The 15,331-nt window shown below is 39.9% G+C and overlaps 1 pseudogene; it reads right to left on the reverse strand.

Moving 5' to 3' along the window:
• Positions 1-489: 489 nt before the first annotated feature.
• Positions 490-15,331, reverse strand: part of LOC115427522 (coiled-coil domain-containing protein 69-like) — a 30,007-nt pseudogene continuing 15,165 nt past the window's right edge.

Below are 15,331 nucleotides of genomic sequence, written 5' to 3' on the forward strand. Positions count from 1 at the left end.
TTCTCTGAACCGTTTCCTCAGAACCATCTCCTTAGAACCATCTTCTCTGAACCGTTTCCTCAGAACCGTCTCCTCAGAACCATCTTCTCTGAACCGTTTCCTCAGAACCATCTCCTTAGAACCGTCTCCTCAGAGCCGTTTCCTCAGAGCCGTTTCCTCAGAACCATCTCCTCAGAAACCATCTCCTTAGAACCATCTTCTCTGAACCGTTTCCTCAGAGCGTCACTGGAGCCTCATGTTCGTGTTTCAGTTCAGTTTCAGACACGTCGGAGCCAAGACGCTCAAACAACAGGTTTATTTGGAGAATTCCCCCTTATTCAGTTGTGTTTGGTGACAGACCTGGGTCCTGGTTCTGGTCCAGTTGTAAATCCACTCCACAGTCGTGGGTCCATGTGTTCAGTGTCTGTGACGGCGTCGTGTTTCCAACTGGGGAAAAGTGGTGGAAGCTTCGCCGCCGCCGTCGCCATCCAGATTCAGATGTCTCTGAGTTTAAATAGATACTCCTCCACCCGGTCCGACAGTACCCGTCACGGTCCCGGTCCGTTGGGGCCTCATCTGGGGGCGATCTCCGGCCAGCAGCGGCGGCAGGTGGAGGCTCGGGACACGTGTCCCGGTGTCGGAGTTTGAACATCAGCTGCTCCTTCTCCTGTGAAAGCCTCTGGTTGGCGCCCAACCTGCCTCTCCAGCGCCGCCTTCAGGTCCTGCTGCTCCTTCGACATCTGCCTGGAAAACCCAGACGACGGACGGCTCTATCATAAACATATTTACACCGTGCACTTCCACTGTCCAGAGCCACTTCTACACTGAGATCCTGGAGAAAAGGTCGGATGATGACACCCCCCCCACCTTTTTTTTTTCACCATTGACTGATTTGACAACTGATAATAATAATAATAATAATAATAATAATAATAATAATAATAATAATAATAATTGCACCACACTGGACCTTTTTATTATGTGAATCAGTTAAGTCTAAGCATAAATAGATTAGGTTTAATAGATACCAGTTAAAGGTGACGTCTCATGTCAGATTTCTGTTCGTCTTCTGGTGTTTTTACTGAAGGATCTGACTGAATGGTCTAATAAACGTCTCCTGTGGTGGACCTGGACTCAAACTAACCTGGGGTTTGTCCGGTGTCGTCCACCAGGAGGCGACGTTTCAACACTCACTGAATCAGACTCTGGCAATTGTCGATCCGGACTCTGAGGTCCTCATTCTGCTGCAGGATGTGGACGATCTGGTCCTCCAAAGACAGGTTCTTCTCCATCTGAGGACGAGGAGGAAGAGGAGGAGAAGAAAAAAATAGTCAGAGGAAAGAAAAAGGTGATTGAGCAGAAACATGACTTCAGTGCATGTGTGTATGTGTGTCCTTGTGTGTGTCCTTGTGTGTGTCTGCCACAGGTGGAGCTGACAGCTCATTCACCTCCATTTGTCTACATCTGCCTCATATGGACTTACGCCGCGTCTCACTACGTGGAACCAGCTCGACTCGGTTCGACTCAGTATTCCTGCAGACCGTTTCCATTCCAGGACACTACCGACTTTACAGTACCTGGTCGTCATAGCGATGCGGCGCGTTATTTCCATGTCGTCTGTTCAGAGTCGCTGATAAACTGGCTCGTTGCGTGTTGTCTCGTCTGAATTTTTACGTCTTCCACCAAAGACTGAGTCTCCTGGACCGACCATGGTGTAGTTGTGGGCTGTTCTCATGTGGGTTATGCACCGACATATTTACTGTTCACTAACGCATCTGGTTTTTGTAAAAGGGCGGGTCACAGAGAAAACTGTCTGACCAATCAGTGGTCTGCAGTGTTTACGTCAGTTTAGTATCACTTGGCACCTCGGCGGAGGTGATACCAAGAACACTAGTACCGGGTACCAGGTTCCAGGTCCTTTTCATAATGGAAACGCAAAAAAGGCCGAGTTGAGTCGAGCCGGTACCACACAGTGGAAATGTGGCATTAGACTCCTGTGTGTGTGTGTGTGTGTGGTGTGTGTGTGTGTCCTACCAGAGCGTCCATCTGCCGCAGCTTCCTGTTCTGCTCCTGCACGCGCTCAGTCTTCATCTCGATGACAAACAGCAGAGACTCCTGCCTCCGACTCCCAGGAATGCACCGGGGTGCCATGGGCCTGAGTGGTCAGTAGGAGGTCAGTTAACGGTGTGAGGTCAGAAACACAGAGGTGGCCCCTGGACAGACCCTGACCCCTGACCCACCTGGACAGACCCTGACCCACCAGGACAGACCCTGACCCACCTGGACAGACCCTGACCCCTGACCCACCTGGACAGACCCTGACCCACCTGGACAGACCCTGACCACCTGGACAGACCCTGACCCCTGACCCACCTGGACAGACCCTGACCCACCTGGACAGACCCTGACCCACCTGGACAGACCCTGACCCCTGACCCACCAGGACAGACCCTGACCCCTGACCCACCTGGACGGACCCTGACCCCTGACCCTGGACAGACCCTGACCCCACTGGAAGACCCTGACCCCTGACCCACCAGGGACAGGACCCTGACCCCTGACCCACCTGGACGGACCCTGACCCCTGACCCCTAGACGGACCCTGTGACCCCTGACCCCTCGACGGACCCTGACCCCTGACCCACCTGGACAGACCCTGACCCCTGACCCCTAGGACGGACCCTGACCCACCTGGACGGACCCTGACCCTGACCAACATGGACCCTGACCCCTGGACAGGACCCTGACCCCTGACCCACCGGAACAGACCCTGACCCCTGACCCACCTGGACGGACCCTGACCCCTGACCCTAGACGAACCCTGACCCCTGACCCACCTGGACAGACCCTGACCCCTGACCCCTAGACGGACCCTGACCCCTGACCCACCTGGACAGACCCTGACCCTGACCACCTGGACAGACCCGACCCCTGACCCCTAGACGGACCCTGACCCACCTGGACAGACCCTGGACCCTGACCCCTAGACGGACCCTGACCCCTGACCCACCTGGACGGACCCTGACCCCTGACCCTAGACGGACCCTGACCCCTGACACCACCTGGACAGACCCCTGACCCCTGACCCCTAGATGGACCCTGACCCCTGACCCACCTGGATGTTCCTTGCAGATCCTTCTTAAACGTCGACTCCTCCAACCCTCTGTTTCAGTGGTTATAGATCTGCACCTCCGACCTCAGCCTGTCCACCTCCACCTCCACAAACACACAGCAGGAGAAACCGTTAAAGAGGAGGAGGAGGAGCAGGAGAAGAAGAAGAAGGAGAAGGAGGAGAAGGAGAAAGAGAAGAGGAGGAGGAGAAGAAAGAGGAGGAGGAAGAGAAGGAGGAAGAGAAAGAGAAGAGGAGGAGGAGGAGAAGAGGAGGAGGAGAAGAAAGAGGAGGAGGAAGAGAAAGAAGAGGAGGAGGAGAAGAAAGAAGAGGAGGAGGAAGAAGGGCAGTAGTAGTAGAGATGTTTACCTTCAGGACCTTCTCCGTTTCCTCAAAGTCTCCGTCAGTTTGATTTTCTCTTGACTGTGTTTCTTCTGCAGATCTGAAGGAAACAGGTTCATTTATTTCACATCCAACAGTAAACCACGTATGTCCAACAGTAAAACCACGTATGTCCAACACGTATGTCCAACAGTAAAACCACGTATGTCCAACAGTAAAACCACGTATGTCCAACACGTATGTCCAACAGTAAAACCACGTATGTCCAACAGTAAAACCACGTATGTCCAACACGTATGTCCAACAGTAAAACCACGTATGTCAACAGTAAAACCACGTATGTCCGTTCAGTGTTTCACCTTCCACTTGTCTCTCGTGTTCACGTTGGACGCTTTACTTTTCTGCTCAAACAGGACGTTTAAGTCGGCCGTCGTCTCCGTCTTTCACCTGAAAATAACATGACAATACAGTCTCACCTTAAGGAGGCTTAAATCCCTTACATGAGTTTAAATCCCCTTAAACAGGAGGTTTAAACTCACCTTAAACTCACCTTAACAGGCTAAATCCCCTTAAACAGGAGGTTAAACTCACCTTAAACAGGTTAAACTCATCTTAACTCACCTTAAACAGGCTAAAATCCCCTTAAACAGGAGGTTAAACTCACCTTAAACAGGTTAAACTCATCTTAAACTCACCTTAAAAGGCTAAAATCCCCTTAAACAGGAGGTTAAACTCACCTTAAACAGGTTAAACTCATCTTAAAACTCACCTTAAACAGGCTAAATCCCTTAAACAGGAGGTTAAACTCACCTTAAACAGGTTAACTCATCTTAAATCACCTTAAACAGGCTAAAATCCCCTTAAACAGGAGGTTAAACTCACCTTGTCGAGGATGCTCAGGACGAGGGCGCACACCTCCTCGTCTGCGTGGCCTTTCAGAAGCTCCGCCTCTCTGGGTTCCCATTGGCTGAGAGGACTTCCTTTAAAATCCTCAGCTGCACTCAAAGCGTTCCAGCTGTTTTTCCAGACAGACGTCGGCCTCGTCCGCCGTTCGCTGACCTGAACCACAGCAGACGTTTACCGTATTTATCATCCTCAGTCCAACTGTCCGACCATCATCCGTCAACCTCATATTTATTATTACCAACATATTTTATTTGACTTTAGTATCTATTCAAATTATTATTCATTTTATTTTTTATTATGCATTTGTCTGTTATTCTTGTAACAATTCAGGTGTCTCTTTCTTTACTTTCTCCACTCGTTCATCAATACTTAAAGGCCCTTCCTGTCACATGTCAGCATCCCATGATGCACTGGGGTTTTACATTGACCACGTGTCTTGTCTGATGGCGTCTCTGTCAGTGAGCAACTGCTTTTTTTGTTGGGTTTTTTTTTTTTTTTTTTTTTTACAGTTTCATTCATTCATAGTTTTTCTTAAGATACGTTTTAATATTTTACGTGGTTGCTCTTTTTCATCCTATTGTTTTTTCTTTTATTTAGTTATTTTTTTTCAGTCAATTTTACTTTTCATGCTTCTTACTCTTTTTTTTAACATCATCCTTCTTTTTAACTCTTTGATGCCTGAGTGTCTGGACGCTCCGATCTTAAATAAATGGGTCAAAATGACTCCAGTTCAAATCTGTGTTTTTGACACTTTTGTCATTTTAAAATAATCATTTGTATTATTTTGTGGCCCACAAAAGAGCTATTTCATATTTTAAATATTTTAGTTTTTGTTTTTTTTGCATTAATAATTTTTTAATGTTTTTTTTTTTTTATATTTTCAAAATTTGAAAAGCAAAGTATATATAGTATATAATAAATAACAGCAATAGAACAATATTAACTCTGTGTAGAATGAGTCAAAGGTTGAAATGTCATTCTACTGTAAATGAATGGGGTCATTTGGACCCAAACTATGGACGCTCAGGGTCGTAACAGAAAACTACAACTTCATAAAATCTATAAAACATAAGTTAAAGGTTTTAAATGTCATGAAGTCATTCACATGTTTTTGAGGGAAAACCTGGAATATGAAATAAAACCCACTTTTTATCCCAAAGACACTGAACAAAAACAGCCTGAGGGTCATTTTGACTCATTTATGCATCGAAGGGTTAAAGTCATTCTAAACAGAAGGATCTTGTTTGTGGTTTGAGTTGAACTCGTCTAATAGTGTGTAAAGTTCCTCTTTTTCGTCTCCAGTTCCTATAACTGTTCTCTGCGTCACGTCCTTCTGTTTTTTTAACATAATCATTCGTGTGAACCTGATTCTGAATGACGTTGCCTTCAGGTGCACGGAGGCGTTCAGGAAACGCCGTGTCTCTGTAAACTCATTTAACGTGTCCACACTTGTTTTTCTTTTCTTTTGGACACGCAGAACCTTCCCACCTGCAGGACATCTGACTCCGACGAAGCGAAGCCGATGATTAACGGAGTCATTTTAACGAAAAACTGGAAAAAACAAAACAAAAGGACAAGACGACACAGAATAAAACAGGAACAGGCGACGCATCATGGACTCAGAGTTCTGTAAGAATGGAGCCCTGGGGACTGGACCTGGACCTGGACCTGGACCTGGACCTGGGCCCGGACCCCTGTTATTAAACTGTTGGCTTGGACTGGTTTGGTCTCAGTGTTTCCAGCTGAACCTCACCTGTGTGATTGTACAGGGATTATTTATTAACAAACGGAACCTAAAATCACACAAAAAACATGTAATAGAAATAGGAAAAAGTTAGATTATTTACTGTTTTTTCCCCAAAAACATGTTGAACAAACCATTTTTGTAACGTAGAATGAACATATAAATGGAAAACTTAAGAAAAAAATTACAAATTTAGTGAATAATTAAGTTATATACAACTATTTACATGAAATGCAGGAAATACCTCAGCTGTTTTTATGAAAAGTATATAAAACTATTTAAATCTAAATAAAACTATATACAACTATTTACATCTAAATAAAACTATATACAACTATTTACATCTAAATAAAACTATATACAACTATTTACAAAACAATCTGGTGTCAAAAAGATGAACATGTTCAATGAAACCTTTTTACAACTCACAAAACTATGTACAACTATTACAACTACATTAAACTATAGATAACTATTTATTTTTTACTGTCATTTATCAAACTCCATGGGTTTTACTGGTGAATAAATGTTTACATTTTTACTAATTTCGTTCATTTTATTGCTTATTTTTCATGTTATGTATAATTTTGCCAATTTTCTTATTCACTTTTGTTAGTTTATGTATTTTTTTACTTGCTTTTGCTCATTTTCTTGCCTTTTTTATTTTTTTCTAAAATTCTGTGCAGTTTGTGGCTCATTTTGTTAATGTTACTTTTTAGTTTGTTTATTTATTATTAATTTTTGTTCATTTTATTCATTACTTTGGCTGTTTTTGTTCATTTTGATGCTTTTTTTTTTTTTTACTTTATTTTAGTAAATTTTTGCTTATTTCTTCTGCACTGAACGCGGCCCCACACATGATGACAACATTAATGTAAGTTCAGTTTTTATTGTGTATCATGAGTCTGGTTTTATTTGGTCTTTGAACACCACTGACTTCAGTTTTCCTTGACATCTGCAGCTCCGTCACATTTAAAAAGGGTTAAATGTCTGATACTAACAGCTCAGACACATTAAAAAAACAGAATTAAAGATGAAACAGGAGATAAAAGTCATTAAAACAGGAACCCCAGATCTGATGCGTCTGAGGACGTCATGGTCAGAACCTCCTGGTCTGCAGATCTGCAGCTCATTGGTGGCTTCTGTGTGACTCAGACATAAATGAGTGGTTTTACAGTCAACAATCTGCTCGTAAACACAAGGAAATGAGTCACGGCTTCAGTAAATTCATCCCCTCTGCAGATTCTACTCAGATAAACTCATTTAATCACAGCCTTTAAAACGTGACGTCACGGAGGCAAAAACACCAACATGACGTCGACGTGGGAAACGATTTACAGAAGAGTCAGAACCAGAACATGATCATGTGACCCATAACACAGCTCCAGTTCTGTTTCCACCACAGACTCATATATATAAACTATATAATCTATTACAGCTTATTCTTTATACAAGGTATTTATTCTTATGTTTTACCTGTTTTTTTTTTTATTTTTATTTCAAGGTCTTTAACAAGAAGGAAGAGGGCCAACTGCAGCCGTTTTTCAGTCCTTTAACTCTAGCCTTAGTTCTATCCATGGGTTCAATGCACAGGTATACCTCTGTCTGAGTCTGGGCTCTATCACTCTACCCTTTAGTTTTCTTCTGTTTTTCTTTCTGCCAGTCCAGCTCCAGTTCCAGTGTCCACCATTACAGCTAAAGAAATCCAACAAATCCCTTGTTTAGTTCAAAGGACAGATCGGACTCCTCACTCGTTCATCTCACTTCTCTCTACTCAACTCTGACGGTCGGTGTGTTGTGTCATAGTGACATAAGTCTGCATAAATCAGTCCAGCCTGGTCACGACCCGACCCAGGAACGCTGGAAATAACTATTTGGTGAAGATAATCTCATTTTAAATTGCGGACTATGCATACGGCAGATATATAAAATGAGACCTTTTTATAGATCACGTTAAAGTCTGTTCAGCACTTTTAATGTGAACCAGATCAAGAACATACATGTTTTTTTACATTTGCAGTACATATCTAAAGTTTACAACTTCACCTGAACGCCTCATTTAATGTTAATATCAGACACTAAATATTATCTACTACTCTGTTTATTACGTCTAATTTCACTTCTTAGTGGTTTCTTTCTCCCAGGTTTCACTATTTATCCTTCATATTTATTGGAGCTCAAAACTATTCAAACAATGTATAAAGCAAAGAATAACTTACTACCAGGCAATATTCAAGAAATGTTTTGTGAAAGAGAGGGAGGCTATGATTTACGGGGAAAATTAAATTTAAAGATCATAAAGTGCACACCAGGTTAAAAACTTTCTGCATTACCATCTGTGGAGTAAAACTGTGAAACAAATTGTGTGTGGAGATAAAACAAATATCTAACATAATTCAGTTTAAAAAGATATAGAGAATTGATCCTTGAGAGGTACCAGTATTTAATAATGACAATGAGGCCTGTTTGTTCATGAATGATGTATTGATAAATCTGCTGGAATTATTGAAGAAAACTGTTGAATAGTTGAGTCTGTTTGGATGACTGTACTGCCCAGGAACATTTTGTTTTGTATAATTCAATTACTGCATTATGTATTGTTATGGTTCGATGCTAAAATTAGGAAAAATGTATTGTTTGATTCTTGTATTAAGTCAGTGATAAAGGTGTAAAAGCACTGAGGGTTGGATTTAAATAAGTTCATACTTCTTCCTACTCCTTTTCGACCATGCAGAATTCAGACTTGTATGTGCTTGAAGAAGAGTCTGTTATTTTAAAAGTTTGTTTTTGTCTTAATTTGCTTCATTTTGTTTATTTGCATGTTCAAAATAAAATAAATAAATAAATAAATAAATAAATAATAAAATGTAATTATTCCAGCGTTTTTGCGTCACAGCTCATTTGTTGCGTTTCATTTATTTCCAGCTGATTTTCGCTCCGTTTGGACTCCTCTGCTCCTCTTTCCTACATTAATAATCCTCATTTATTCCACTGAAGTTGTAGTTTTTCTACAGGTTCAACTCTTCGACAGTGGCTGGTTTCGATGTGAACACAGTGGATTCTCATAAACATGTTGAGGAAACAGGAAGTGAACAGTGTGGAGGCGGCGGCGGTTTGAGGAGGAAACACTCACCTCCTCCATCTCGACGGCTGCCGTTCTGTCTCTTCTCTCCCTTCTTCCCTTTGCTTTTCTTCTGATAAAGACAGGAACAGAAACAGGATAAATTCAGTGACTTCATCTACAAAACAGTCTGACATAAACCAGGAACGAGTCCACGGCCTTTGAAGCAGCAGTTCCACTTTAATTCACGTCCACATCTGATTCTAAAATGAGTCGATTGGTGCATTTATTTCTATTCAATGTCTTCAAGTTTTCAGCTTTTAGTTGGTGAAAAAAAAACTCTGAAGATGAGAATAAGGGAAAAAACGCTTCTAATGTCCCTGTACGTCAGCGTCTGTTCTATGTGGATCAGAACCAGGTGAATGTGTGAGGTTGTTCAGGTTCTGTTCTGTGTTCCAGTCCTGTGGTTCTGGATGCACATCAGTCTAACGATAGAAGTGGGCGGGACTTTGACTGGAGGAGAACTCGACTCATCCAATCACAGTCCATATCTGACTTCTATCAGTGATCAATGGGAACTAGACTGATATCTGGAACCATGTACATGTTCTAAACCATCAACATATGGACCAGGAGAAGGAAAGGAACATTTTAACATTTAAAAAATTCGTCAAAACTTTAAAAAATTCTCAAAACTGTGAACAAACTCTGTAGACGTTGTCCCAAAGAAGACACGTCTGCATTAGTGTAAACAAAACGTGAATTAATTCACTCTGAAATTCTACCTCTTTTTGGAGGAATTCTGTAACTACAGCAACAACTTTGTTTTTTTTGCTTTTTTCAACATCATTTTTTTTTGTTTTTCAACAACACCGCCACAGAAAACTACATGTTCCAGTTGTTACATTGTTTTGGTTTTTTTACACTCTGCTAGATCAGGGCTGTCAAACTCATTTTGGTTCAGTTCCATATTTAGCCCAATTTGAGCTCAAGCGGGCCAGACCAGTAAAATAATGGCTTAATAACTTATAAATAATGACGAATCCAAGTTTTTTTTTTGGTTTTAGTACAAAAAAAAAACAATTAAACAATGAAAATATTTACATTTTACAAAAAAGATGTGAATAACCTGAAAAAACATAAATTTCATTCAAAAAATTAGTGCAATTTTAACAATATTATGCCTCGACTTATTATTTCTACATGTACATTTACACACAATGTTCCATAAACATTTGGTAACAGGCAAATTATTGTTAAAATTTTGGAGTTTGGAACTAAAATTTCAACAATTCCTACAATATTCCATCTCTTACTATTAACACATGTAAAGATCACAGTGGATCCATAAAAGCACCAAACATTTAATAACAGGCAGAATATGATTATAATTGCACATTTTGGGTTTTTATTTGTTTTATTTATGTATTTATTTGCATTTTATTGTGAAAGAATAGTTTTGTAAATGTAAATATTTTCACAGTGTAATGTTATTTTTTTCACTTAAATTTGTTCCACATAATTTTCACAAAGAACATTTGCAGTTGTCATTATTTATGGGTTATTGTGTTGTTCTTTTGACTGTAGATCACATTGGTCTGTATGTGGAACCTGAACCAAAAGGATTTGGACAACCTGGACTGTTCAGGTTCATTTTTGTACTTTCATCCCATGGGCCGGAATGGAACCTTTGACGGGCCAGATTTGGCCCCCGGGCCACATGTTTGACACCTGTGTGCTAGATCATAAAACAAAGCCAGCAATGACAATGTAGAAGAAACTATTTTTCACAGTTCCTTGCCCAGATGTGTCCGAAATCTAGACATTAGTGAGTTTGACCCTTCAAGGTCACTCAGGGTCAAAGGTCATGGACCTAAATGAACATCCATATATGACTTCTATCAGTGATCAATAGGGACTATATTGATATCTGTAACCATTTACATGTTATAAACCAGTAAAATATGGACCAGTAAAAGGAAAGGAACATTTGTAATATTTCAGAAAATTCAACAAACTTTGTAGACATTGTCCCAAGGATGAAAGGACAATGAAGACGACGTGGGACAGCGTCTTCACGGTCCTTTTCAGCATTCATCAGTTCAGGATTTTGGCCTCTGGAATCTGGGCGTCGCCCTCTGATAGACACTTCGGAGTCACATGTACCACCTCAGATCACCAAAATATTTACACCACATGAAAGAGGAGACTCTGCTGAACGTGCTGATGTATTTTTACGTAGGTTTAGTTGAAATTATGTGAAAATACTGAGTAAGTTTTGTGGATTTGAGGTTTATTACTGGTTTTAAAGCTGTGCTTTAATGGAACTCCGGTCTTTGCTCAGGTTCTGTAAATAACTGAGCTTTGGTCGTTGCATCGTCTGAAAGAGGACAAATGCAGCTGCACCTGTGGTAAATATGACGAACAGGATGTAAACAGTAACAGTAAGAAAAGATCGGTTCTGCAATATACACGATATTTCATTTCACAATACTGTATCGATATTACAAAGTACTGTATCAATATTTTTAGGTTTATGCAAATGCAGATATTGTGGAGGTTCTTTTTCTTTTTTGTTCAGATTTTATTTCTTATTATTTAACACTCTTTTATTAAATAATGTTAGTTCCTTTGTTGGGATTGAACTCAAATCCTGTTCTGATGTTAGTTCTGAACTTACAGAATATGAACATTTGAACAGGATCTGAAACTGGAATGTCTGTAAAACATAACTTAAGTTTGAACACAGGAACATTTTGTGACATAACATTAGATCCTGTTGGGATCAAATAAAAATGTGTTTAGTATTTGTGGCAGATTTCGGGTGTAATTCAATTCTTCCAGGAAATAATCATTTAAAAAAAGAAACAAACAAAAAATTGATAGTATTGTGATTTGTATCATATCTCCAGATTCTTGCCGAGCCACAGCCCTGGTGAACAGTGTCAGAGGAACAGAAGGGTAAAGTCAGAACTTTCTCAGACCCTTTTAACTCTTAAGGCTGAACATTCTGACGAAAAAATGAGGAAAAAAACATTCAACTTAAAAAGCAGTTTCATAATATTCATATTAGACATGGAGACTAATTGGGCCAAATAACGTCTGAAGACTAGTGATCGAATTGAGGTTTTAATGATGTTTCTGTGTTAACGCACGACAAAGTAATGAGGCTGTAAAAAGGGGTGGGTTCCATCACTGCCACAATGTATTCCCAATAGAAATGAATGGGAAAATTAACAAGGTTTTTTTTTTTTTTTTGCAATTTTTCCATTATATTTACTCAAAAATTGAAAAACTGTATCATAACACACTATTGCTGAATAATTCCCATGTCCCATGTGATTTATGTACATACACGATGAACTACGTTCAAGAACATCAGGTAAATAATGATGATTTTAGAAGAAATGAGGAAATAAAACCACATTAATGGTGTTTTTCTGGTGGATGTTTGTTAAATGTTCTACTTTAATATTAACCTAGTTTATTTAACCCCCCCTCCCTGTTCCTGTTCCCGTCCTGGTGATGGTTCAGGTCTGAGCTCATTATTCTCCACATGACTGACGCTGGAACGTTCCCTCTGTTCTGAACTTACGTAACGTCAGAACCTCAACGTCGTCATGAATCCGGTTTTCTTCATCCAAACTCCAGATAATTCTGGTTCTTCTTCCACTTATGTCACATTTAAAACAGAAAACACTTCAGACCAGTTTAATGTGTCGCCTGTGATGGTTTTTCTGGAACTAAAACGAGGTCAGAACCGTTGAAGTGAACTTTACTGACCCAGATCTGAGTGTGAGGTCCATGAAAGGGCAGGTTTCTGTGACATCAGCTCCTGTTTATTCTGGTTTTTCATGGTTTATATCAGGGATGGTAAACTTATTTTATTTAATTCAGGTTCCACATTCAGCCTCCAGTGAATCACACCAGTAAAATAATAACAGAATAACATGGAAATGATGACAAATACAAGTTTTTCTCTGTGTTCTAGTGCAAAAAAACCCATTAAATTATGCAAATATTTCCATCTACAAACTATCATTTAACAAAAACGATGTAAATAACCAGGGAAAAAAATTGATTTAAGAAAAATAAGTGCAATTTTAACTTAATTGGAGTAACTTTTAGTAAAACTGAACTTTAAGCATATTTACATGGAAGTTTTTTAGTTTTTTTTTTTTTTGCATTTTTTGTATCTTTTCTTTAAAATAAATGAACTAAATCATTATTAGATGTAAAATGTAGTGAGTTTTACTTTCATTCAGACCTCTGATCTTCATCAGAACCAGAGTCTTCATCACACCTGAACAAACATCTTGATATTTTGTGTTTTTTAAACTGGATTTTCTTCTTCACTTTGAACAGAAACATGCTCTGAAATGGTGTTAGGGCTGAAGGGGCACATGTTCGCCCCCTGCAGGTGGGGGGTGGGAATATGACGACGTTTTATGTGTCTTTTATACTTCTAGTGGCACTTTTTTATGCTGCTTTTTTTTTATAAGATATTTATGCCGTTTGGGTTTTTCTTTTGTATATAATTTTTTTTATATTCTTTTATATACATTATCAGCTCCTGTTTATTCTGGATTTTTATGGTTTATATCAGGGAAGGTAAACCTATTCTATTTAGTTCAGGTTCCACATTCAGCCTCCAGTGGATCAGACCAGGAAAATAATAACAGAATAACCTATAAATAATGACAACTACAAGTTTTTCTCTTTGTTTTAGTGCAAAAAAACCTAAAACATTAAATTATGCAAATATTTCCATCTACAAACTATCATTTAACAAAAAAGATGCAAATAAACAGAAAAAAATTTGATTTGTTAAGAAAAATAAGTGCAATTTTAACAATATTATTCCTTAAATTATCATTTAGACATGTTCATTACACACAAACATTTGGTAAGAGGCAGAAAAAAAAGGAAAATTATTAACTAAAATGAGAATAATTTCTACAATATTACGTTGCAAATCTTCCATCTGCGTCTTCCATAAGCCCCGCCCACTTCCACCCCTCCCCCTCAGCCAATGACAGACCTCTACTCTAATGTGTTCTAGACCAACAGAAAAGAACCCAGCCTCAGATGAAAGATGACGTTTGGGTTTTGTCAGTAAAGGTTCAGGAGTTACAGGCATTTGGACGACGACGGATGAAAAAATAGGGTTTTTAGCTGAAAATGTGACGAAAAACTAAAGAGGAAATAATTCAGCGTCATCATGATGAATTAATGTGTGAAAACGTTTAACCCGGGTGCGTGACCTTTGACCTCTGAGTCTAAAATCAGCTCCATGTGTTTGGTTCAGTTACAACAGACACATAATGAGGATGTGGGTTCACATTTCCACACACACACACACACACACACACACACACATCAAATAACAATCACACCCTGTACATACAACACAAAACACACTTAAACCAGCGCTGAACGCCTGAATGCACCACGTCACAAAAATGTACCAAGCCCCGCCCTCCCACTGTGTAAACACACTGTGGCGAGCTCAGCGACTGGACGCCGGACGCCATTCAGCACACAATCGCACACAATCACACACACCGGACGTGGCACCCAGATAAACCACAGACACCTGAACGCCTCATTCCACTCAAACAATTCATCACAGAGGCTTTAGTTCCTCATTGGCTGCTTTTACTGTCAGTGGGCGGGGCTTAGGTTTAAAAATAGGCTCAGACCAGATTAATAGGATGAACTCATGAGCCATCGGTTCTGAATATTATCCTGTTAGTGAAAACGACTGGTTTAGTCACAGCTGGACTTTATTAACTCACTTTTACTCATATTTATGTGATTAATTAAACCTCAAAGATCTAAACGAGGGCGGACTGATGTACCTGTTTAACACCGGTGGATCCACTAATTCTACCAATACATGGAAAGAACTGAAGGGAAGAGTCTGTCATCTTTCATGGTCACATGTTTTATTCACAACTGAATATTGAAAACATGTTTAACCTGAGAAAATGGAGCATTTCAAGGAAAAATGAGGATAAAATGTACAAAATGCCAGTAAAACGAGGAAAAAACAAACCAAAAAAACCTTGAAATGTGGCATAAAAGTGAAAAATACTTTATGAGATGATGAGAAAATGAACAAAATAGTAGAAACAAAGATGGGCTTAAATATTTTTTTCATGGTTTTCATAGATTTTTCACCATCCAT

The sequence above is a fragment of the Sphaeramia orbicularis genome, chromosome 10, assembly GCF_902148855.1.
Source record: "Sphaeramia orbicularis chromosome 10, fSphaOr1.1, whole genome shotgun sequence".
Classification (NCBI taxonomy): Eukaryota; Metazoa; Chordata; class Actinopteri; order Kurtiformes; family Apogonidae; genus Sphaeramia; species Sphaeramia orbicularis.